The sequence below is a fragment of the Oncorhynchus gorbuscha genome, linkage group LG05, assembly GCF_021184085.1.
Source record: "Oncorhynchus gorbuscha isolate QuinsamMale2020 ecotype Even-year linkage group LG05, OgorEven_v1.0, whole genome shotgun sequence".
NCBI lineage: Eukaryota > Metazoa > Chordata > Actinopteri > Salmoniformes > Salmonidae > Oncorhynchus > Oncorhynchus gorbuscha.
This window is the reverse complement of record NC_060177.1, coordinates 44,822,205-44,834,162: the sequence shown is the minus strand read 5'-3', so window position 1 is coordinate 44,834,162 and position 11,958 is coordinate 44,822,205.

The window sequence follows — 11,958 nt, the reverse complement described above, 5'->3', positions numbered from 1 at the left end:
GCACTTTGCTGAAAATTGTCGCCGACGTCTAGTTTGAACAGTTGTTTTAAAAACATTGTATCCGGTGTGCATCAAACATGATTTAGACCTTGTTTTTGGAAAAGTGGTTATTTGAAATCATTGTATCCAGAGTGCATCAAACATTATTTAGACCTTGTTTTTGGAAAAGTGGTTATTTCTGTAGTTTAATTGCTGCAGTTTGCTGAAAATTGTCCCTATCGTCTAGTTTGAACAGTTGTGTTGAAAACATTGTATCCAGAGTGCATCAAACATGATTTAGACCTTGTTTTTGGAAAAGTGGTTATTTCTGTAGTTTAATTGCTGCAGTTTGCTGAAAATTGTCCCTATCGTCTAGTTTGAACAGTTGTGTTGAAAACATTGTATCCAGTGTGCATCAAACATGATTTAGACCTTGTTTTTGGAAAAGTGGTTATTTCTGTAGTTTAATTGCTGCAGTTTGCTGAAAATTGTCGCCGACGTCTAGTTTGAACAGTTATGTTGAAAACATTGTATCCAGAGTGCATCAAACATGATTTAGCACTTGTCTTTGGAAAAGTGGTTATTTCAGTTGTTTAATTGCTGCACTTTACGACTAGTTTGAAAAGTTATGTTGAAAACATTGTATCCAGAGTGCATCAAACAGGATTTTAGCCCTTGTTTTTGGAAAAGTGGTTAATTTCAGTAGTTTAATTGCTGCACTTTGCTGAAAATTGTCGCCAACGTCTAGTTTGAACAGTTATGTTGAAATCATTGTATCCAGAGTGCATCAAACATGATTTAGACCTTGTTTTTGGAAAAGTGGTTATTTCTGTAGTTTAATTGCTGCAGTTTGCTGAAAATTGTCCCTAATCGTCTAGTTTGAACAGTTGTTTTGAAAACATTGTATCCAGTGTGCATCAAACATGATTTAGACCTTGTTTTTGGAAAAGTGGTTATTTCTGTAGTTTAATTGCTGCACTTTGCTGATAATTGTCGCCGACGTCTAGTTTGAAAAGTTATGTTGAAAACATTGTATCCAGAGTGCATCAAACATGATTTAGACCTTGTTTTTGGAAAAGTGGTTATTTCTGTAGTTTAATTGCTGCAGTTTGCTGAAAATTGTCCCTATCGTCTAGTTTGAAAAGTTATGTTGAAAACATTGTATCCAGAGTGCATCAAACATGATTTAGCCCTTGTTTTTGGAAAAGTGGTTATTTCTGTAGTTTAATTGTTGCACTTTGCTGAAAATTGTCGTCTAGTTTGAACAGTTGTTTTAAAAACATTGTATCCGGTGTGCAATCAAACATGATTTAGACCTTGTTTTTGGAAAAGTGGTTATTTGAAATCATTGTATCCAGAGTGCATCAAACATTATTTAGACCTTGTTTTTGGAAAAGTGGTTATTTCTGTAGTTTAATTGCTGCAGTTTGCTGAAAATTGTCCCTAATCGTCTAGTTTGAACAGTTGTTTTGAAAACATTGTATCCAGTGTGCATCAAACATGATTTAGTCCTTGTTTTTGGAAAAGTGGTTATTTCTGTAGTTTAATTGTTGCAGTTTGCTGAAAATTGTCGCCGACGTCTAGTTTGAAAAGTTATGTTGAAAACATTGTATCCAGAGTGCATCAAACATGATTTAGCCCTTGTTTTTGGAAAAGTGGTTATTTCTGTAGTTTAATTGCTGCAGTTTGCTGAAAATTGTCGCCTACGTCAACTTTGAAAAGTTATGTTGAAAACATTGTATCCAGAGTGCATCAAACATGATTTAGTCCTTGTTTTTGGAAAAGTGGTTATTTCTGTAGTTTAATTGTTGCAGTTTGCTGAAAATTGTCGCCGACGTCTAGTTTGAACAGTTGTGTTGAAAACATTGTATCCAGAGTGCATCAAACATGATTTAGTCCTTGTTTTTGGAAAAGTGGTTATTTCTGTAGTTTAATTGCTGCAGTTTGCTGAAAATTGTCCCTAATCGTCTAGTTTGAACAGTTGTTTTGAAAACATTGTATCCAGTGTGCATCAAACATGATTTACCTTGTTTTTGGAAAAGTGGTTATTTCTGTAGTTTAATTGCTGCAGTTTGCTGAAAATTGTCCCTATCGTCTAGTTTGAACAGTTGTTTTGAAAACATTGTATCCAGTGTGTGCATCAAACATGATTTAGTCCTTGTTTTTGGAAAAGTGGTTATTTCTGTAGTTTAATTGCTGCAGTTTGCTGAAAATTGTCCCTATCGTCTAGTTTGAACAGTTATGTTGAAAACATTGTATCCAGAGTGCATCAAACATGATTTAGACCTTGTTTTTGGAAAAGTGGTTATTTCTGTAGTTTAATTGCTGCAGTTTTGAAAATTGTGCTAACGTCTAGTTTTAAAGGTTATTTGAAAACATTGTATCCAGAGTGCATCAAACATGATTTAGACCTTGTTTTTGGAAAAGTGGTTATTTCTGTAGTATAATTGCTGCACTTTGATGAAAATTGTCGCTAACGTCTAGTTTGAAAAGTTATGTTGAAAACATTGTATCCAGAGTGCATCAAACATGATTTAGTCCTTGTTTTTGGAAAAGTGGTTATTTCAGTTGTTTAATTGCTGCACTTTGCTGAAAATTGTCGCCGACGTCTAGTTTGAACAGTTGTTTTAAAAACATTGTATCTGGTGTGCATCAAACATGATTTAGACCTTGTTTTTGGAAAAGTGGTTATTTGAAATCATTTGCATCAAACATTATTTAGACCTTGTTTTTGGAAAAGTGGTTATTTCTGTAGTTTAATTGCTGCAGTTTGCTGAAAATTGTCCCTAATCGTCTAGTTTGAACAGTTGTTTTGAAAACATTGTATCCAGTGTGTGCATCAAACATGATTTAGTCCTTGTTTTTGGAAAAGTGGTTATTTCTGTAGTTTAATTGCTGCAGTTTGCTGAAAATTGTCCCTATCGTCTAGTTTGAAAAGTTATGTTGAAAACATTGTATCCAGAGTGCATCAAACATGATTTAGACCTTGTTTTTGGAAAAGTGGTTATTTCCGTCTAGTTTGAACAGTTATGTTGAAAACATTGTATCCAGAGTGCATCAAACATGATTTAGCCCTTGTTTTTGGAAAAGTGGTTATTTCTGTAGTTTAATTGCTGCAGTTTGCTGAAAATTGTCGCCCGTCTAGTTTGAACAGTTGTTTTAAAAACTAGTTTGAACAGATTTAGACCTTGTTTTTTGTTAAAACATTGTATCCAGAGTGCATCAAACATGATTTAGACCTTGTTTTTGGAAAAGTGGTTATTTCTGTAGTTTAATTGCTGCAGTTTGCTGAAAATTGTCCCTAATCGTCTAGTTTGAACAGTTGTTTTGAAAACATTGTATCCAGTGTGCATCAAACATGATTTAGTCCTTGTTTTTGGAAAAGTGGTTATTTCTGTAGTTTAATTGTTGCAGTTTGCTGAAAATTGTCCCGACGTCAGTTTGAAAAGTTATGTTGAAAACATTGTATCCAGAGTGCATCAAACATGATTTAGCCCTTGTTTTTGGAAAAGTGGTTATTTCTGTAGTTTAATTGCTGCAGTTTGCTGAAAATTGTTACGTCTAGTTTGAAAAGTTATGTTGAAAACATTGTATCCAGAGTGCATCAAACATGATTTAGTCCTTGTTTTTGGAAAAGTGGTTATTTCTGTAGTTTAATTGCTGCAGTTTGCTGAAAAATCGTCTAGTTTGAACAGTTGTGTTGAAAACATTGTATCCAGAGTGCATCAAACATGATTTAGCCCTTGTTTTTGGAAAAGTGGTTATTTCTGTAGTTTAATTGCTGCAGTTTGCTGAAAATTGTCCCTAATCGTCTAGTTTGAACAGTTGTTTTGAAAACATTGTATCCAGTGTGCATCAAACATGATTTAGACCTTGTTTTTGGAAAAGTGGTTATTTCTGTAGTTTAATTGCTGCAGTTTGCTGAAAATTGTCCCTATCGTCTAGTTTGAACAGTTGTTTTGAAAACATTGTATCCAGTGTGTGCATCAAACATGATTTAGTCCTTGTTTTTGGAAAAGTGGTTATTTCTGTAGTTTAATTGCTGCAGTTTGCTGAAAATTGTCCCTATCGACGTCTAGTTTGAACAGTTATGTTGAAAACATTGTATCCAGAGTGCATCAAACATGATTTAGACCTTGTTTTTGGAAAAGTGGTTATTTCTGTAGTTTAATTGCTGCAGTTTGCTGAAAATTGTCGCTAACGTCTAGTTTGAAAGTTATGTTGAAAACATTGTATCCAGAGTGCATCAAACATGATTTAGACCTTGTTTTTGGAAAAGTGGTTATTTCTGTAGTTTAATTGCTGCAGTTTGCTGAAAATTGTCCTAACGTCTAGTTTGAAAAGTTATGTTGAAAACATTGTATCCAGAGTGCATCAAACATGATTTAGTCCTTGTTTTTGGAAAAGTGGTTATTTCTGTAGTTTAATTGCTGCACTTTGCTGAAAATTGTCCCTAGTTTGAACAGTTGTTTTAAAAACATTGTAGTTTCAAACAGTTGTTTTTGAAAAGTGTTAAAATCATTGTATCCAGAGTGCATCAAACATTATTTAGACCTTGTTTTTGGAAAAGTGGTTATTTCTGTAGTTTAATTGCTGCAGTTTGCTGAAAATTGTCCCTAATCGTCTAGTTTGAACAGTTGTTTTGAAAACATTGTATCCAGTGTGCATCAAACATGATTTAGTCCTTGTTTTTGGAAAAGTGGTTATTTCTGTAGTTTAATTGCTGCAGTTTGCTGAAAATTGTCCCTATCGTCTAGTTTGAACAGTTGTGTTGAAAACATTGTATCCAGTGTGCATCAAACATGATTTAGTCCTTGTTTTTGGAAAAGTGGTTATTTCTGTAGTTTAATTGTTGCAGTTTGCTGAAAATTGTCGCCGACGTCTAGTTTGAAAAGTTATGTTGAAAACATTGTATCCAGAGTGCATCAAACATGATTTAGCCCTTGTTTTTGGAAAAGTGGTTATTTCAGTAGTTTAATTGCTGCACTTTGCTGAAAATTGTCGCCAACGTCTAGTTTGAACAGTTATGTTGAAAACATTGTATCCAGAGTGCATCAAACATGATTTAGACCTTGTTTTTGGAAAAGTGGTTATTTCTGTAGTTTAATTGCTGCAATTTGCTGAAAATTGTCCCTATCGTCTAGTTTGAACAGTTGTGTTGAAAACATTGTATCCAGAGTGCATCAAACATGATTTAGCCCTTGTTTTTGGAAAAGTGGTTATTTCTGTAGTTTAATTGCTGCAGTTTGCTGAAAATTGTCCCTATCGTCTAGTTTGAAAACATTGTATCCAGAGTGCATCAAACATGATTTAGACCTTGTTTTTGGAAAAGTGGTTATTTCCGTCTAGTTTGAACAGTTATGTTGAAAACATTGTATCCAGAGTGCATCAAACATGATTTGCCCTTGTTTTTGGAAAAGTGGTTATTTCTTGTTTAATTTTTGCTGAAAATTGTGGTTAGTTTGAACAGTTATGTTGAAAACATTGTTCCAGAGTGCATCAAACATGATTTAGACCTTGTTTTTGGAAAAGGGGTTATTTCTGTAGTTTAATTGCTGCACTTTGCTGAAAATTGTCCCTATCGTCTAGTTTGAACAGTTGTGTTGAAAACTGTATCCAGAGTGCATCAAACATGATTTAGCCCTTGTTTTTGGAAAAGTGGTTATTTCTGTAGTTTAATTGCTGCACTTTGCTGAAAATTGTCCCTATCGTCTAGTTTGAACAGTTGTGTTGAAAACTGTATCCAGAGTGCATCAAACATGATTTAACCCTTGTTTTTGGAAAAGTGGTTATTTCTGTAGTTTAATTGCTGCACTTTGCTGAAAATTGTCGCCAACGTCTAGTTTGAACAGTTGTGTTGAAAACATTGTATCCAGAGTGCATCAAACATGATTTAGACCTTGTTTTTGGAAAAGTGGTTGGTTAATTTCGTCTAGTTTGAACAGTTGTGTTGAAAACATTGTATCCAGAGTGCATCAAACATGATTTAGCCCTTGTTTTTGGAAAAGTGGTTATTTCTGTAGTTTAATTGCTGCAGTTTGCTGAAAATTGTCCCTATCGTCTAGTTTGAACAGTTGTGTTGAAAACTGTATCCAGAGTGCATCAAACATGATTTAGCCCTTGTTTTTGGAAAAGTGGTTATTGCTGCAGTTTGCTGAAAATTGTCCCTAATCGTCTAGTTTGAAAACATTGTATCCAGTGTGCATCAAACATGATTTAGACCTTGTTTTTGGAAAAGTGGTTATTTCTGTAGTTTAATTGCTGCAGTTTGCTGAAAATTGTCCCTATCGTCTAGTTTGAACAGTTGTTTTGAAAACATTGTATCCAGTGTGTGCATCAAACATGATTTAGTCCTTGTTTTTGAAAAGTGGTTATTTGAAATCATTGTATCCAGAGTGCATCAAACATTATTTAGACCTTGTTTTTGGAAAAGTGGTTATTTCTGTAGTTTAATTGCTGCAGTTTGCTGAAAATTGTCCCTAATCGTCTAGTTTGAACAGTTGTTTTGAAAACATTGTATCCAGTGTGCATCAAACATGATTTAGTCCTTGTTTTTGGAAAAGTGGTTATTTCTGTAGTTTAATTGCTGCAGTTTGCTGAAAATTGTCCCTATCGTCTAGTTTGAACAGTTGTGTTGAAAACATTGTATCCAGTGTGCATCAAACATGATTTAGTCCTTGTTTTTGGAAAAGTGGTTATTTCTGTAGTTTAATTGTTGCAGTTTGCTGAAAATTGTCGCCGACGTCTAGTGAAAAGTTATGTTGAAAACATTGTATCCAGAGTGCATCAAACATGATTTTAGCCCTTGTTTTTGGAAAAGTGGTTATTTCTGTAGTTTAATTGCTGCAATTTGCTGAAAATTGTCCCTATCGTCTAGTTTGAACAGTTGTGTTGAAAACATTGTATCCAGAGTGCATCAAACATGATTTTAGCCCTTGTTTTTGGAAAAGTGGTTATTTCTGTAGTTTAATTGCTGCAGTTTGCTGAAAATTGTCCCTAATCGTCTAGTTTGAACAGTTGTTTTGAAAACATTGTATCCAGTGTGTGCATCAAACATGATTTAGTCCTTGTTTTTGGAAAAGTGGTTATTTCTGTAGTTTAATTGCTGCAGTTTGCTGAAAATTGTCCCTATCGTCTAGTTTGAATAGTTGTGTTGAAAACATTGTATCCAGTGTGCATCAAACATGATTTAGTCCTTGTTTTTGGAAAAGTGGTTATTTCTGTAGTTTAATTGTTGCAGTTTGCTGAAAATTGTCCCTATCGTCTAGTTTGAACAGTTATGTTGAAAACATTGTATCCAGAGTGCATCAAACATGATTTAGCCCTTGTTTTTGGAAAAGTGGTTAATTTCAGTAGTTTAATTGCTGCACTTTGCTGAAAATTGTCGCCAACGTCTAGTTTGAACAGTTATGTTGAAAACATTGTATCCAGAGTGCATCAAACATGATTTAGACCTTGTTTTTGGAAAAAGTTTAATTGCTGCAATTTGCTGAAAATTGTCCCTATCGTCTAGTTTGAACAGTTGTGTTGAAAACATTGTATCCAGAGTGCATCAAACATGATTTTAGCCCTTGTTTTTGGAAAAGTGGTTATTTCTGTAGTTTAATTGCTGCAATTTGCTGAAAATTGTCCCTATCGTCTAGTTTGAACAGTTGTGTTGAAAACATTGTATCCAGAGTGCATCAAACATGATTTTAGCCCTTGTTTTTGGAAAAGTGGTTATTTCTGTAGTTTAATGCTGCAGTTTGCTGAAAATTGTCCCTATCGTCTAGTTTGAACAGTTGTTTTGAAAACATTGTATCCAGTGTGCATCAAACATGATTTAGTCCCTTGTTTTTGGAAAAGTGGTTATTTCTGTAGTTTAATTGCTGCAGTTTGCTGAAAATTGTCCCTAATCGTCTAGTTTGAACAGTTGTTTTGAAAACATTGTATCCAGTGTGTGCATCAAACATGATTTAGTCCTTGTTTTTGGAAAAGTGGTTATTTCTGTAGTTTAATTGCTGCAGTTTGCTGAAAATTGTCCCTATCGTCTAGTTTGAACAGTTGTGTTGAAAACATTGTATCCAGTGTGCATCAAACATGATTTAGTCCTTGTTTTTGGAAAAGTGGTTATTTCTGTAGTTTAATTGTTGCAGTTTGCTGAAAATTGTCCCGACGTCTAGTTTGAAAAGTTATGTTGAAAACATTGTATCCAGAGTGCATCAAACATGATTTTAGCCCTTGTTTTTGGAAAAGTGGTTATTTCTGTAGTTTAATTGCTGCAATTTGCTGAAAATTGTCCCTATCGTCTAGTTTGAACAGTTGTGTTGAAAACATTGTATCCAGAGTGCATCAAACATGATTTTAGCCCTTGTTTTTGGAAAAGTGGTTATTTCTGTAGTTTAATTGCTGCAGTTTGCTGAAAATTGTCCCTAATCGTCTAGTTTGAACAGTTGTTTTGAAAACATTGTATCCAGTGTGCATCAAACATGATTTAGTCCTTGTTTTTGGAAAAGTGGTTATTTCTGTAGTTTAATTGCTGCAGTTTGCTGAAAATTGTCCCTATCGTCTAGTTTGAACAGTTGTGTTGAAAACATTGTATCCAGTGTGCATCAAACATGATTTAGCCCTTGTTTTTGGAAAAGTGGTTATTTCTGTAGTTTAATTGCTGCAGTTTGCTGAAAATTGTCGCCAACGTCTAGTTTGAACAGTTATGTTGAAAACATTGTATCCAGAGTGCATCAAACATGATTTAGACCTTGTTTTTGGAAAAGTGGTTATTTCTGTAGTTTAATTGCTGCAGTTTGCTGAAAATTGTTAATCGTCTAGTTTGAACAGTTGTGTTGAAAACATTGTATCCAGTGTGCATCAAACATGATTTAGTCCTTGTTTTTGGAAAAGTGGTTATTTCCGTCTAGTTTGAACAGTTATGTTGAAAACATTGTATCCAGAGTGCATCAAACATGATTTAGCCCTTGTTTTTGGAAAAGTGGTTATTTCTGTAGTTTAATTGCTGCAGTTTGCTGAAAATTGTCCCTATCGTCTAGTTTGAACAGTTATGTTGAAAACATTGTATCCAGAGTGCATCAAACATGATTTAGTCCTTGTTTTTGGAAAAGTGGTTATTTCTGTAGTTTAATTGCTGCAGTTTGCTGAAAATTGTCGCCTACGTCTAGTTTGAACAGTTGTGTTGAAAACATTGTATCCAGAGTGCATCAAACATGATTTAGTCCTTGTTTTTGGAAAAGTGGTTATTTCTGTAGTTTAATTGCTGCAGTTTGCTGAAAATTGTCCCTAATCGTCTAGTTTGAACAGTTGTTTTGAAAACATTGTATCCAGTGTGCATCAAACATGATTTAGACCTTGTTTTTGGAAAAGTGGTTATTTCTGTAGTTTAATTGCTGCAGTTTGCTGAAAATTGTCCCTATCGTCTAGTTTGAACAGTTGTTTTGAAAACATTGTATCCAGTGTGCATCAAACATGATTTAGTCCTTGTTTTTGGAAAAGTGGTTATTTCTGTAGTTTAATTGCTGCAGTTTGCTGAAAATTGTCCCTATCGTCTAGTTTGAACAGTTATGTTGAAAACATTGTATCCAGAGTGCATCAAACATGATTTAGACCTTGTTTTTGGAAAAGTGGTTATTTCTGTAGTTTAATTTGCACTTTGATGAAAATTGTGCACGTCTAGTTTTAAAGTTATTTGAAAACATTGTATCCAGAATCAAACATGATTTAGACCTTGTTTTTGGAAAAGTGGTTATTTCTGTAGTTTAATTGCTGCAGTTTGCTGAAAATTGTCCCTAACGTCTAGTTTGAACAGTTATGTTGAAAACATTGTATCCAGAGTGCATCAAACATGATTTAGTCCTTGTTTTTGGAAAAGTGGTTATTTCTGTAGTTTAATTGCTGCACTTTGCTGAAAATTGTCCCTACGTCTAGTTTGAACAGTTTTAAAAACATTTGCATCAAACATGATTTGACCTTGTTTTTGGAAAAGTGGTTATTTATCCAGAGTGCATCAAACATTATTTAGACCTTGTTTTTGGAAAAGTGGTTATTTCTGTAGTTTAATTGCTGCAGTTTGCTGAAAATTGTCCCTAATCGTCTAGTTTGAACAGTTGTTTTGAAAACATTGTATCCAGTGTGTGCATCAAACATGATTTAGTCCTTGTTTTTGGAAAAGTGGTTATTTCTGTAGTTTAATTGCTGCAGTTTGCTGAAAATTGTCCCTATCGTCTAGTTTGAACAGTTGTGTTGAAAACATTGTATCCAGTGTGCATCAAACATGATTTAGTCCTTGTTTTTGGAAAAGTGGTTATTTCTGTAGTTTAATTGTTGCAGTTTGCTGAAAATTGTCGCCGACGTCTAGTTTGAAAAGTTATGTTGAAAACATTGTATCCAGAGTGCATCAAACATGATTTAGCCCTTGTTTTTGGAAAAGTGGTTAATTTCAGTAGTTTAATTGCTGCACTTTGCTGAAAATTGTCGCCAACGTCTAGTTTGAACAGTTATGTTGAAAACATTGTATCCAGAGTGCATCAAACATGATTTAGACCTTGTTTTTGGAAAAGTGGTTTCTGTAGTTTAATTGCTGCAATTTGCTGAAAATTGTCCCTATCGTCTAGTTTGAACAGTTGTGTTGAAAACATTGTATCCAGAGTGCATCAAACATGATTTTAGCCCTTGTTTTTGGAAAAGTGGTTATTTCTGTAGTTTAATTGCTGCAGTTTGCTGAAAATTGTCCCTATCGTCTAGTTTGAACAGTTGTGTTGAAAACATTGTATCCAGAGTGCATCAAACATGATTTAGACCTTGTTTTTGGAAAAGTGGTTATTTCTGTAGTTTAATTGCTGCAGTTTGCTGAAAATTGTCCCTATCGTCTAGTTTGAACAGTTGTGTTGAAAACATTGTATCCAGTGTGCATCAAACATGATTTAGTCCTTGTTTTTGGAAAAGTGGTTATTTCTGTAGTTTAATTGCTGCAGTTTGCTGAAAATTGTCCCTATCTAGTTTGAACAGTTATGTTGAAAACATTGTATCCAGAGTGCATCAAACATGATTTAGTCCTTGTTTTTGGAAAAGTGGTTATTTCAGTTGTTTAATTGCTGCACTTTGCTGAAAATTGTCGCCGACGTCTAGTTTGAAAAGTTATGTTGAAAACATTGTATCCAGAGTGCATCAAACATGATTTAGCCCTTGTTTTTGGAAAAGTGGTTAAAGTAGTTTAATTGCTGCACTTTGCTGAAAATTGTCCCTAACGTCTAGTTTGAACAGTTATGTTGAAATCATTGTATCCAGAGTGCATCAAACATGATTTAGACCTTGTTTTTGGAAAAGTGGTTATTTCTGTAGTTTAATTGCTGCAGTTTGCTGAAAATTGTCCCTAATCGTCTAGTTTGAACAGTTGTTTTGAAAACATTGTATCCAGTGTGCATCAAACATGATTTAGACCTTGTTTTTGGAAAAGTGGTTATTTCTGTAGTTTAATTGCTGCAGTTTGCTGAAAATTGTCCCTATCGTCTAGTTTGAACAGTTGTGTTGAAAACATTGTATCCAGAGTGCATCAAACATGATTTTAGCCCTTGTTTTTGGAAAAGTGGTTATTTCTGTAGTTTAATTGCTGCAGTTTGCTGAAAATTGTCCCTATCGTCTAGTTTGAACAGTTGTGTTGAAAACATTGTATCCAGAGTGCATCAAACATGATTTAGTCCTTGTTTTTGGAAAAGTGGTTATTTCTGTAGTTTAATTGCTGCAGTTTGCTGAAAATTGTCCCTATCGTCTAGTTTGAACAGTTATGTTGAAAACATTGTATCCAGAGTGCATCAAACATGATTTAGCCCTTGTTTTTGGAAAAGTGGTTATTTCTGTAGTTTAATTGCTGCAGTTTGCTGAAAATTGTCCCTATCGTCTAGTTTGAACAGTTATGTTGAAAACATTGTATCCAGAGTGCATCAAACATGATTTAGCCCTTGTTTTTGGAAAAGTGGTTATTTCTGTAGT